The sequence below is a fragment of the Bos grunniens genome, chromosome 8, assembly GCF_055505025.1.
Source record: "Bos grunniens cultivar Pamir isolate PY7600 chromosome 8, Bosgru_T2T1.0, whole genome shotgun sequence".
Classification (NCBI taxonomy): domain Eukaryota; kingdom Metazoa; phylum Chordata; class Mammalia; order Artiodactyla; family Bovidae; genus Bos; species Bos grunniens.
In genome coordinates, this window is record NC_141172.1 from 65,559,770 (window position 1) to 65,570,617 (window position 10,848).

Consider the following 10,848-nt stretch of genomic DNA (forward strand, 5'->3'; position numbering starts at 1 on the left):
CCCAGTGTCAAGTTCTTCTCCAATGAGTCAGCCACACATCAGGTGGCAAAAATATTGGAGCTTCAGCTTTAGCATCATTCCTTCCAATAAATATTCAGGGTTGATTTCCTTTAGGATTGACTGGTTTTTACATTGAACAGCAGTGGCTGTTAGCACTCAAAAAATCTTGCTTATCCTTCAGTTTGAGGAAGAGACACTGGACAAAGAAAAGGCTTTCCCCAAACTGTCTTTGTCCAGTACTCTTGCCTGGGAAATACCATGGACGGAGGAGCCTGATAGGCTACAGTCCATGGGGTCGCGAAGAGTCGGACTCGACTGAGCGACTTCACTTTCACTTTTCACTTTCATGCACTGGAGAAGAAAATGGCAACCCACTCCAGTATTGTTGCCTGGAGAATCCCAGGGACAGGAGCCTGGTGGGCTGCCATCTATGGGCTTGCACAGAGTCGGACACGACTGACGTGACTTAGCAGCAGCAGCAAACTGTCTTTGTCAATTCTACACATTTTGTCCCTCACCGGCCCAGCCCTCAGCCCCTCTTGGAGGAGTTAATTTTTCATTCCATTCTCCATAGCCACAGGACAGATGACTTTCCAGCACCACCTAACATAGGTGATGACCACTCACTACCATGGTTTAATGGGAACTTTCTGTACCCTGTGTCTAAGGTTATGTTAGACAGTGCACATGATATACACAGCAAGCCACTTTAAGCACATGGGGATGTCTGCTTGAGTGAGATATGCTGAATGATTCAGTCCCAGTGTTAGAGTAAGGCTGTCCTGGGGCTGTTGACCATGCCCATTCCAAACTCTTCAGATCCTCTGGGATCGCACAATGCCTCCAACACTAGTGTCTTCCTAGTCCTAGTCCCAAACATGTTGCCCAGTCCTCCTGGTATGAGTCCCTAAATACCTGTTGATCTTTATACACTATCAGATCCTTTGTGGTACTTCTGTCAGATTTTAGAGGTGCAAACTGTTCTTCAGAACACAAATGCATTGCTAAAAGGGAGGTTAGCATGGAGTAAACATTACACGTCAGAAAAAACTTTCAACATTAGATACAGCCATGGAGGCTCAGGAGCAGAGAACAACTGCAATGAGCTGCATTTATACTCAAGCCAAGTCTGCAATGGCTTGCACACTTATTTTCATTGGCTGAAACAAAAAGACAGCAGTAAGAAAGAGGGGGGATTATATTTTTTTTTCTTTACATAAAGAACCCAGATGCATGAGTGACCCCTTGGAAAAGAAGTACCAGGAATATCAAGTCATTTGGTCACTTATATGGTTACAGACTGAAATATGGGCAAGAAACACACTTTAACTGTGTAATCTCCAGAGATTTGGGAGTTGCTTGTTAGAAAATAGCAATACCAGTGACCATGTGTTTGATGTTCAGAGCCTGGCATGGGTGAGGGCACAGGGCAAGTCCCATGTCTTTACTTATTAAATCTAGAGGGAAACTACTGACACAAGGCGGGGTATCAATTTATGCGATTTAAAGTTTCTGTGCCACATGAACCCCAATGTCCATGGCAGCACTGTTTATAATAGCTAGGACATGGAGGCAACCTAGATGTCCATCAACAGATGAATGGATAAAGAAGATGTGGTACATATATACAATGTAATATTACTCGGCCATAAAAAGGAACGCATCTGAGCCAGTTCCAATGAGGTGGATGAACCCAGGGCCTATTATACAGACTGAAGTCAGAAAGAGAAAAACAAATCTGGTATATTAACACATATATGTGGAATCTAGAGAGATGGTACTGATGAACCTATCTGCAGGGCAGCAATGGAGACGCAGACTTAGAGAACAGACTTATGGACGTGGGGGTGGGGGAGCAAGGAGGGGGTGGGATGCATGGAGAGCAACATGGACACATATATTACCGTATGTAAAATAGATAGCCAATGGGAATTTGCCGTGTGATTCGGGGAACTCAAACCAGGGCTCTGTAACAACCTAGAGGGGTAGGATGGGGAAGGAGGTGGAAGGGAGGTTCAAGAGGGAGGGGACATAGGTATACCTATAGCTGATTCATGTTGATGTTTGGCAGAAACCAACACAATATTGTAGAGTAAGCATCCTTCAGTTAAAAATAAATACATTTAATTATTAAAAAAGTTATAAAGTTTCTGTGCCAAGAACTGTGGTTTCCTGTGAAGTGAGAGTGTGCTATGGACATGTTCCTCCTGTGGAATATCAAAACAATTGAAAGGCAAATCAATAAAAAACATTTAAATTATAATTTGGATCAAAGTATCTGAAGATCTATAACCACAGCTTTCTCAAATAATTTAAAATGCACACGGTGGTTATAGGAATGGGCTTCGGGGTTGAGTAGACATTCTTAAATTCATGTTACATATGCATGAGCTGGGTAAATGGGTAATATGAGGTTAATGGATTAATAAGGTTGCCTTAGACTTGTTCTGAAGATTAGGTGGCTCAGTGGTAAAGAATCTGCCTGCAAGTGCAGGAGATGCTAGAGACTGGTTCAGTCCTCGGGCTGGGAAGATCCCCTGAAGAAGGAAGTGGCAACCCACTCCAGTATTCCTCCATGAAAGGTCCCATGCACAGAGGAGCCTGATGGGCTACAGTCCATAGGGTTGCAAAGAGTCATACATGATTGAGGACACACACATACACACACAGACTTGTTCTGAACATTAAAGAACATAGCTTGCAGTATTCTGGAATATAGAAAGCACTAAATAAATATTGGTAATTATTGTTCTGGAAAGCATTCTCTCAATTAAAATGCATTGAACCTAACTCTGATCTAAAATGGGTAGATTAAAATAAAATGTAAAAATCTGAGAAAATCTGTAAAAATAAATTCCTCAAAGTTTTATTTTTACAAGGTAAAGAGAAACCCAAGAACTGTGTCCTATTTTGCAGAGTAACCATTTGAAGCTTTGCTTATGCAAACATAGACAGGAAATCAATAAGTTTATTTACAAGGAATAAATATGTTACTATTTAGAAATACAGAAAGAGGATATATCAAAATTGAAGTTAGCTAAATTGTGAGGTTCTTATTTCCCCTAAAAATAGGTTCTTATTTTTTGGCAATCTAGCCATCATAGGTTATCTTTTAAATTGTTATTGATCAGTGTATCAGTGTATCTTTATGTGATCATAAATATAAGCTCCTTGCTTGAGAGTTCTAGGATCAGAAAAAAAAATACATAATTAAAATGTTAGAAGCGGCTGTCAATACAAATTCTAACCAAAATTAGTATTAAATTTCTCTAAAGCTAAAATCTGTCAGTGAACATAACCCTACATCCAAAAGTCCACTTAAGCATAAGTTGTGCAATATTTCATCTAGTGTTGTTTTTAATGTAAGGTTCACAGGCAATTGTATTTGTTCAGCAGCCAGAGGGTCTCTTTCCAAAACAACTCTGCACTCTTTTTGGAGGCCAGCACACCATTCAGCCTCCTTAGTGGACTTGTACTTTGTTTCACCACAAGGAAGCAGAACAGAAAGAGAGAGCTCTGGGTTTCACAAGGGACCTTTCTATATTCTTTTAAATATTGTTTCATTGTTCAGTAAATCTTTTTGCATCTTTTGAGTTTTGGAGCCCTCTTCTGGACATTTTTGTTTCACAATCGCGACTTCTCTAAACCCTTAACTAAGCACACGTGTGGCTGACATGTTGTACACAAAATGGAATCAAAAACACAATTTCTGACCGTTAAGGGCAATACTATTTCTAATGCCTTAGGAAAACTTGTTTGTTTTTCCAACTAAATAACTATGCAAAACAGGAGTCAGTTATTTCCTAAGCTTGAGCCTATTTTTCACGGAGGTCCAGAAAGTTTGCATTCCCTCTGCAGTTAGAGAAGGTCTTATGCATTTTAAAAACAAGGGCATATAGGACTTCCCTGGTGGCCCAGTGGTTAAGACTTCATCTTCCACTGCAAGAGGCGCAGGTTCGATCCCTGGTCGGTGAGCCAAGTCCCACGTGCCTGGTGCCAAAACACCAAAACATAATGTAACAAATTAACTAAAGACTTTTAAAATGGTCCACATCAAAAAAATCTTAAAAACAAAACAAGGATATCTGACATTAAAGTATGCTGCTAACTTGCAGCCCAGGACTCTGAGTACCAACTATTAGCTCAGGTCTCTGTGGATAAGTACTCGGCTGAGCAAAGGGGCTGCAAAATCAATGTATCCACACAACCCTAGGTGCTGCTCACTAGGGACATGAAGTCTGATGATGCAAATCAGGCCATGGTGAAATCCAAGTTCACCAGAGCCCTTGGGCCTGTGCAAGGCCCCTATAGACACTATCATTCTTACTCCATCACTCCATCATTCTTACCCAGGACCTTCCCAGAGTGCTCAAGCAAAGAGAGGCATCATGTAACTAGTGGGAAGTTGCTGTATAACACAGGGAGCTCAAGCCAGTGCTCCATTATGATCTAGAGGGTAGGGAGGAAGGTTCAAGAGAGACAGAATATATGTATGCTTATGGTGTACATTGCTGTACAGCAGAAACCAACACATTGTAAAGCAATTATCCTCCAACTGAAAATGAATTTTAAAAAATACCATTATCTGTTGTTATGATAGGTACCATATATGGAATGCTATGGTAAAGAGGCTTTTGAGGAAATGACTGGGGGTAGGGGTGCATCTTGTCCCCAGGTCAGGGTACTAGATTCTCCTTCAGGCTCTCCTACCACCTGAGTGCTAGACATAGGCTGTATCTAAGCTTCACGTTTAACATAAGAGAATTGGGTCATAGGTGGTTCCTGATGTTGCTGCTGGCTCCCGCTGTGTACAGGATGCTCAAGCAGATGATTGAGATGAAATCAACTGTAACAAATGTTTGTCCAGTCTTCCCATCACTCCTAGCAACTGGACACATCTGTGTGAACAAACTAAAGGCAAAAGAGGCCAACAGAGGACATCTCACTGCATGATGAAAGTGCTCATCATCAAGCTGTTAGAATGATTCTAAAAGTTTGGCCTAAGGGTTGTGGGAGAAGCAGTAAGCCTTGTTAACAGGTTGAGAAAGAGCCCAGGTTGCACTTAAGTTCTTCTGATTTGGGCAGATATTCTCAGACATAGAAGTGGAGTGGTGGGAGGGAGTGTTAATATCAACACCACATCTTTATTAACAGCCTCATTGCTCTTGTCAATGCTGTTTGCTAACAGGTTAATTCTTTTGGCAATGTTATTTTCTAACAGGTTATTTTATTCTGACAACATGGTGAATTTTGATAAAACATAGTCTTTTACACCCATGAGGATCTTTAATTCTTCAAAAATGAAGTAGAAAGACAGTTTAGTAATGCCAGTTTGAGACAGCATGCTGGAGTACCAAGCTCAAAGCAATTCCTTAAGAAAAGAATAAATTGAATATGTTTCTCTCTACTGTTCATTTTTTAACATCACAAAAACTTTCACTTAAAGATAACCAAATATTTTTTATTGTAATCTTATTCTATATTTACCCCATTCTGCTTAAGGGAAAGAGTAGATCAAGCATTGGAAATGCTTCTCAACCTGAGACATATTTATCTCTTCACTGTGCCCTTTCAACTCACCAGTCCTTAAGCATGCATCCAAGACCTTCAAAAAATACAAGGAATATCTTTGCAGATTTTCCATAATGCAGGATCCATATAGGTAATTCTTGCACAAGTAAGAAGAAAGCTACATGAATTTCAAGTGCTGGAAATGAAACATGTCACACATTTATTATCATCTCATTCTACATATGTTAATTATATTTAAACATCAATCACATAATTTTGACAGAAATTGATTTTAAAATGATAAGGGGTACCCCTTAACTTAAATAATTGTTTCTGTGCAACGTAGTTTGTGGTTGTGATGTTAAGTCTTATAGGACAAAGGGTCTATGGTGGTAGTTTGTCTTATTGCTGTTTAGGAGCAGAATGTATTTAAAGTGGGTCTCATATAAATTTAGCCATGAGGAAATTCAATAGAATATACCCCAGGACAAGATTGAAAACAATTTTTAATTAAGTCTGATTCTTGACTGGTGTCTGTTTTAACGATGCCTGATACAGGGCAACAGATGTGGAGGCACTGCAGTTGAGCAAGATGGTGGTGCCGTACATGGGACTTAATAAATACTGGATGAGGAGCAGGAAGGCAATGTTGACATATTTATTGCTTTTGCCTTGGGAAACTAAAAATACATAAATTACTTCAAAAAAAAATTAGGACAGCCTTTAAAAACATGACAGAAGTCCCAAAAGCCAAAAAAATAAAAATGATAAATCTTACTGTATAAAACTACTTCTTCATGGTCAAAAACAAGAGTTTGGAAGGTCCTCTGGCTATTAAGCATCAGGGTCTGGGATGGGTAGGAGGATGAGCATTTTTTGAGAAAGAGGCTGAGGGAATATATATAAAATAACATTTCCTTAAAGAACCTAGGAATTTTCTTTGAAATTTCATATTTTGAATTCTTGTAAAAGTTCTTTATTATGATGTCTTGCTTTTACATACCTAATGCTAAGTCCTAAGGAGGTTTGTTGGAGGAATGTTCCACCCCTCTCCACTACTTTGCTTTTTGTCCCACATAAAAAAGTTCCCAAGTTCTCTTTGTTCTGTACTTGTATATGTATTGTGCAAAGTCATATCTGGAAGATGTATGTTTTGCATTTCCTTAATCAGTCCATCCTAAAGGAGATCAGTCTTGGGTGTTCATTGGAAGGACTGATGCTGAAGCTGAAATTCCCATACTTTGGCCATCTCATGCAAAGAGTTGACTCATTGGAAAAGACCCTAATGCTGGGAGGGATAGGGGGCAGGAGGAGAAGGGGACGACAGAGGATGAGATGGCTGGATGGCATCACCGATGTGATGGACATGAGTTTGGGTAAACTCCGGGAGTTGGTGATGGACAGGGAGGTCTGGCGTGCTGTGATTCATGGGGTCGCAAAGAGTTGGACATGACTGAGCAACTGAACTGAACTGAAACATTTGCTTGATCACTTTATTTTGCCATGTGGCTGTATTGTTTACTTTTGAAAAACATGCATGTTTTCCTCTCTTTTTTCTTTAATTTGGTAAAACTGCTGTTAAGTCTTCTCATAAAAACAGCTTTCATTTTTATTAAGCTTTCCTATTGTTTCTTTCATTTCTTTTTCATTTATTTTTGTTCTGATCTTTATAATTTTTTTCCTTCTGCTAATTTTGGGTGGGAAGTCTTTTACTGTATTGCTGTGCTCCATATTTTAGTAACTTTCACTATCTTAATCCTAAGAAATATTTTTATGTCCTTTGTGTTGAAAAGGTATACCAAGAAAGGAGATCTCAATTTTCCCCCTACTTTGCACAAATTTTCTGCACACAATTTTCAGAATACAGTAAAATAAGCATCTGTCTTTCAATTTTAAATTTTCTTTGTGATATATGCTGTTTTTGCTTTAAAAAAGTAGTCAATTCAAAAAGTGTGTAACTTAAACCCTAAGTACCTTATTATTCATGCTTTTAAGTAAATTAGTATATTTCTTATGTATTCTTACATTGTTTTCACACTGAACAAGAGTAATCGTGTATTCCTTAACATTTCTAATCCCCAGTGTACATTTAAATTTCCCAAACTTTCCCCAGTCCTCTGTACCAGGTGCTGTTTTTCCAGCTGCCATCTGACTGAAAGCAAACATTGTGCTGGATTGCCAAGGTCAAATTTCATCCAAAACACCCAGAGGTTACAAAAGAATAGAGGTAAAAAGGCAGTCACTGACAAGTCCAAACGTCTGTGTGTGCTAAGTTGCTTCAGTTGGGTCTGAGTCTTTGGACCCTATAGACTCTAGCCTACCAGGCTCCTGTGTCCATGGGGTTCTCCAGGCAAGAATACTGGAGTGGGTTGCCATGCCCTTCTCCAGGGGATCTTCCCAACCCAGGGATTGAGCCTCGGTCTCTTGCGTCTCCTACAATGGCAAGTGATTTTTTTAAAGATTTATTCCCTGGTGGCTCAGATGGTAGAGAATCTGCCTGCAATGTAGGAGAAGACCTGGGCTCAATCCCTGGGTTAGGAAGATGCCCTGGAGGAGGAAATGGCAACCCACTCTGGCATTCTTGCCTGGAGAATCCCATGGACAAAGGAGCCTGGTGGGCTACAGTCCATGGGGTCACAAAGAATCCACAGGACTGAGAGACTAACATTTTCATTTATTTTAACTGAAGGATAATTACTTTACAATGGCCTTCCCTGATAGCTCAGTTGTAAATAATCTGCCTGCACTGCAGGAGACCCCAGTTGGATTCCTGGGTAGGGAAGATCCACTGGAGAAGGGATAGGATACCCACTCCAGTATTCTTGGGCTTCCCTTGTGGCTCAGCTGGTCAAAAATCTGCCTTCTATGCAGGAAACGTGGGTTCCATTCCTGGTTTGGGAAGATCCCCTGGAGAAGAGAAAGGCTACCTAACTCCAGTATTCTGGTCTTGTATAATCCATGGGGTCACAAAGAGCTGGACAAGACTGAGGGACTTTCACTTTCACTTTCGCTTACTTTACAATATTGTGATGGCTTCTTGGCAGGTGACTCTACCACTAGCGCCACCTGGAAAGCCAGTTCCAAACGTCTAAAAGAGAGGAAATGCTGCCAGTCACATGAAGGGGAGGGCGTGGAGGATAACGGGAAATGTAGTCTTGAGTCCAGATGATCATCGCTCAGCACTCTGGGAACTGGTCCTCTGGGCTCCTAAAGCAAATGTGCCTTCTCAGCCCTTCTCCTTCCTTCTAACAGCTGGGTTCTTGGGATGACGGTTTGGAAGTTTAAGCCTTACGCAGATGCAAAGCACGCAGGCCAGCGTGAGAGCGGTGAGGGGTTGAGCCTCAGGGTGTCTGGGGGACCAGTATGGAGGTGTGAACCTTTGCTGGAGTGGACCAGAGTGGCAGTCCGGAACCTGGTGGTGGAACATGCAGCCTTGGGGCACGCTCCAGCACCTGTGGTCTGTGGAAAGGTGGGGCTGAACGCGGTCCGGAGCAAGCGCTTGTTTGGATGGGTGCTCTCGGAGATCCTGTTCCTGACCCTGCCTGCAGCCCCAGCGGGAAAAATGCCTGCCTACCAACTTGAGAGGGGAAAGCGCATTTGTATAGCGTTGACAAAAAATATGCCAGAGAGAGCTGTGAAAATTAATAAAAAGGAATCCTTATTTACAATGGAATCGGGAAGCCTGAAGGAAGAACTCTCACTCAAGTACCACTCATTTTTAGTCTGCGTAACCAGCACAATAAGGGAGATAAGTTATTTTGATTAGGGAGCACAGTTCCCACATAGAAATTTCATCTTGTACTTTTAAGAAAAGGGAGGAAAATTTCTCCTTGTCCAGCAACAGTCCCAGCCAATAAGTCTGAATTCTAGGTCTCCTTTAATGAACTCGTGTAAAACAATCTTCCTAATTTCCTTCTAAAAGCTTATAAAAGCTGACCTCTCTTTGGCGCTCCAGACTTTCCTATACTTTTAAAGCTTGCATGCCACAAGCTGTAGTTCCTCTGCCATTCCTAAATAAACCCATTTTGTTGGTAAAATAACTAGCTGTTTTATTTATAGGTTGACAGTGCAGGCAGTGGGTGTGCAGTGAAGGCCACACTCCACAAAGACACAGCAAACTCCAACTCTGTCACCTGTAACTGGAGGTAAGAAAATCTGGATAAGAGGTCACTTGTCTGAAAATGAGGACATTAATAATGACTACTAAATGGCATTCCTCTGAGAGTTAGGTAACTGTTTAGCCAAGTGCCAGATGAAGATATCAGCGCACCCTTTGTTCCTGTGAGAAATCTCAGTTTCAGGTTGGTGAGATGAAAGCCTGAGGCGGCCAATGATTTGGCCACAACCCTAGTCCCTTTTACTTGCTTTCTATGGATTTTCTAACTCAATGGGTAAAACATTACTATGATAGTGGATAAAAATGGAGCCTGAGTCTGTTTTCTACTGTTATAATTTTAATGAAAGAGCAGTGCTTTATCTTTTTATATGCTTTAATCATCTGTTGCTGCTGCTACTGCTAAGTTGCTTCAGTCATGTCCAACTCTGTGCGACCCCATAGACAGCAGCCCACTAGGCTCCTCTGTCCCTGGGATTCACCAGGCAAGAACATTGGAGTGGGTTGCCATTTCCTTCTCCAATGCATGAAAGTGAAAAGTGAACGTGAAGTCGTTTAGTTGTGTCCAACTCTTAGCGACCCCATGGACTGCAGCCTACCAGGCTCCTCCGTCCATGGGATTTTCCAGGCAAGAGTACTGGAGTGGGTTGCCATTGCCTAATCCAATCATCTGTTAGTTTTTCTATTTTTTTAACTGATAGAAAAAAATTTAGAAATCTATAGATTTATGTCCCTATAATCATTTCAGTAACTTGTATGGAAAGTTTCTGTTGGTTCTACACAATTATTCCTTTTTTTTTTTTTTCCAACAGCCAAAGGGTCTTATTCCTATCAGAAACCTGCTTCCCATTTGGGGTGATGAGATTTTGTGAAAGTGAATCTGGGAGCTGTAAGGCAGGACAGATCTCTTAACCTTAATACTCTTTCTTTCCACCCAGCTTAATCTTCACAAGTGTCCAAGAAGGACACTATACAAACACAAGTAAGCTTTTTATTCATTCTCCACTTTGTGTTTTGATGGATTTATAAAGTTTATAAAGAGTCTATACATTCAGAAAAGTAGAAATAGATATACATCAAGTTAAGCTTTAGGAAAAACATACAGTCTTTTATTATTAATTCTGATTTTTACTGTTAGGATGTTAGTAAGCATCCTTTAAGTATAAATATAGTATCTCCTATTATAGTTTACTAAAATGTTATTTTAGTGATGAATATGCAAT

At 40.6% G+C, this 10,848-nt stretch overlaps 1 long non-coding RNA gene across 1 annotated transcript in view; it reads left to right on the top strand.

Annotated features, from left to right (window-relative positions):
- LOC147367286 (uncharacterized) overlaps positions 1–10,572 on the top strand; it is a 34,274-nt gene extending 23,702 nt beyond the window's left edge. The window contains exons 2-3 of the long non-coding RNA XR_015169180.1: positions 9,571–9,656; positions 10,438–10,572. This is a non-coding gene — a long non-coding RNA (uncharacterized LOC147367286). The remainder of the gene's footprint in view (positions 1–9,570; positions 9,657–10,437) is intronic.
- The last annotated feature ends 276 nt before the right edge of the window (positions 10,573–10,848 follow it).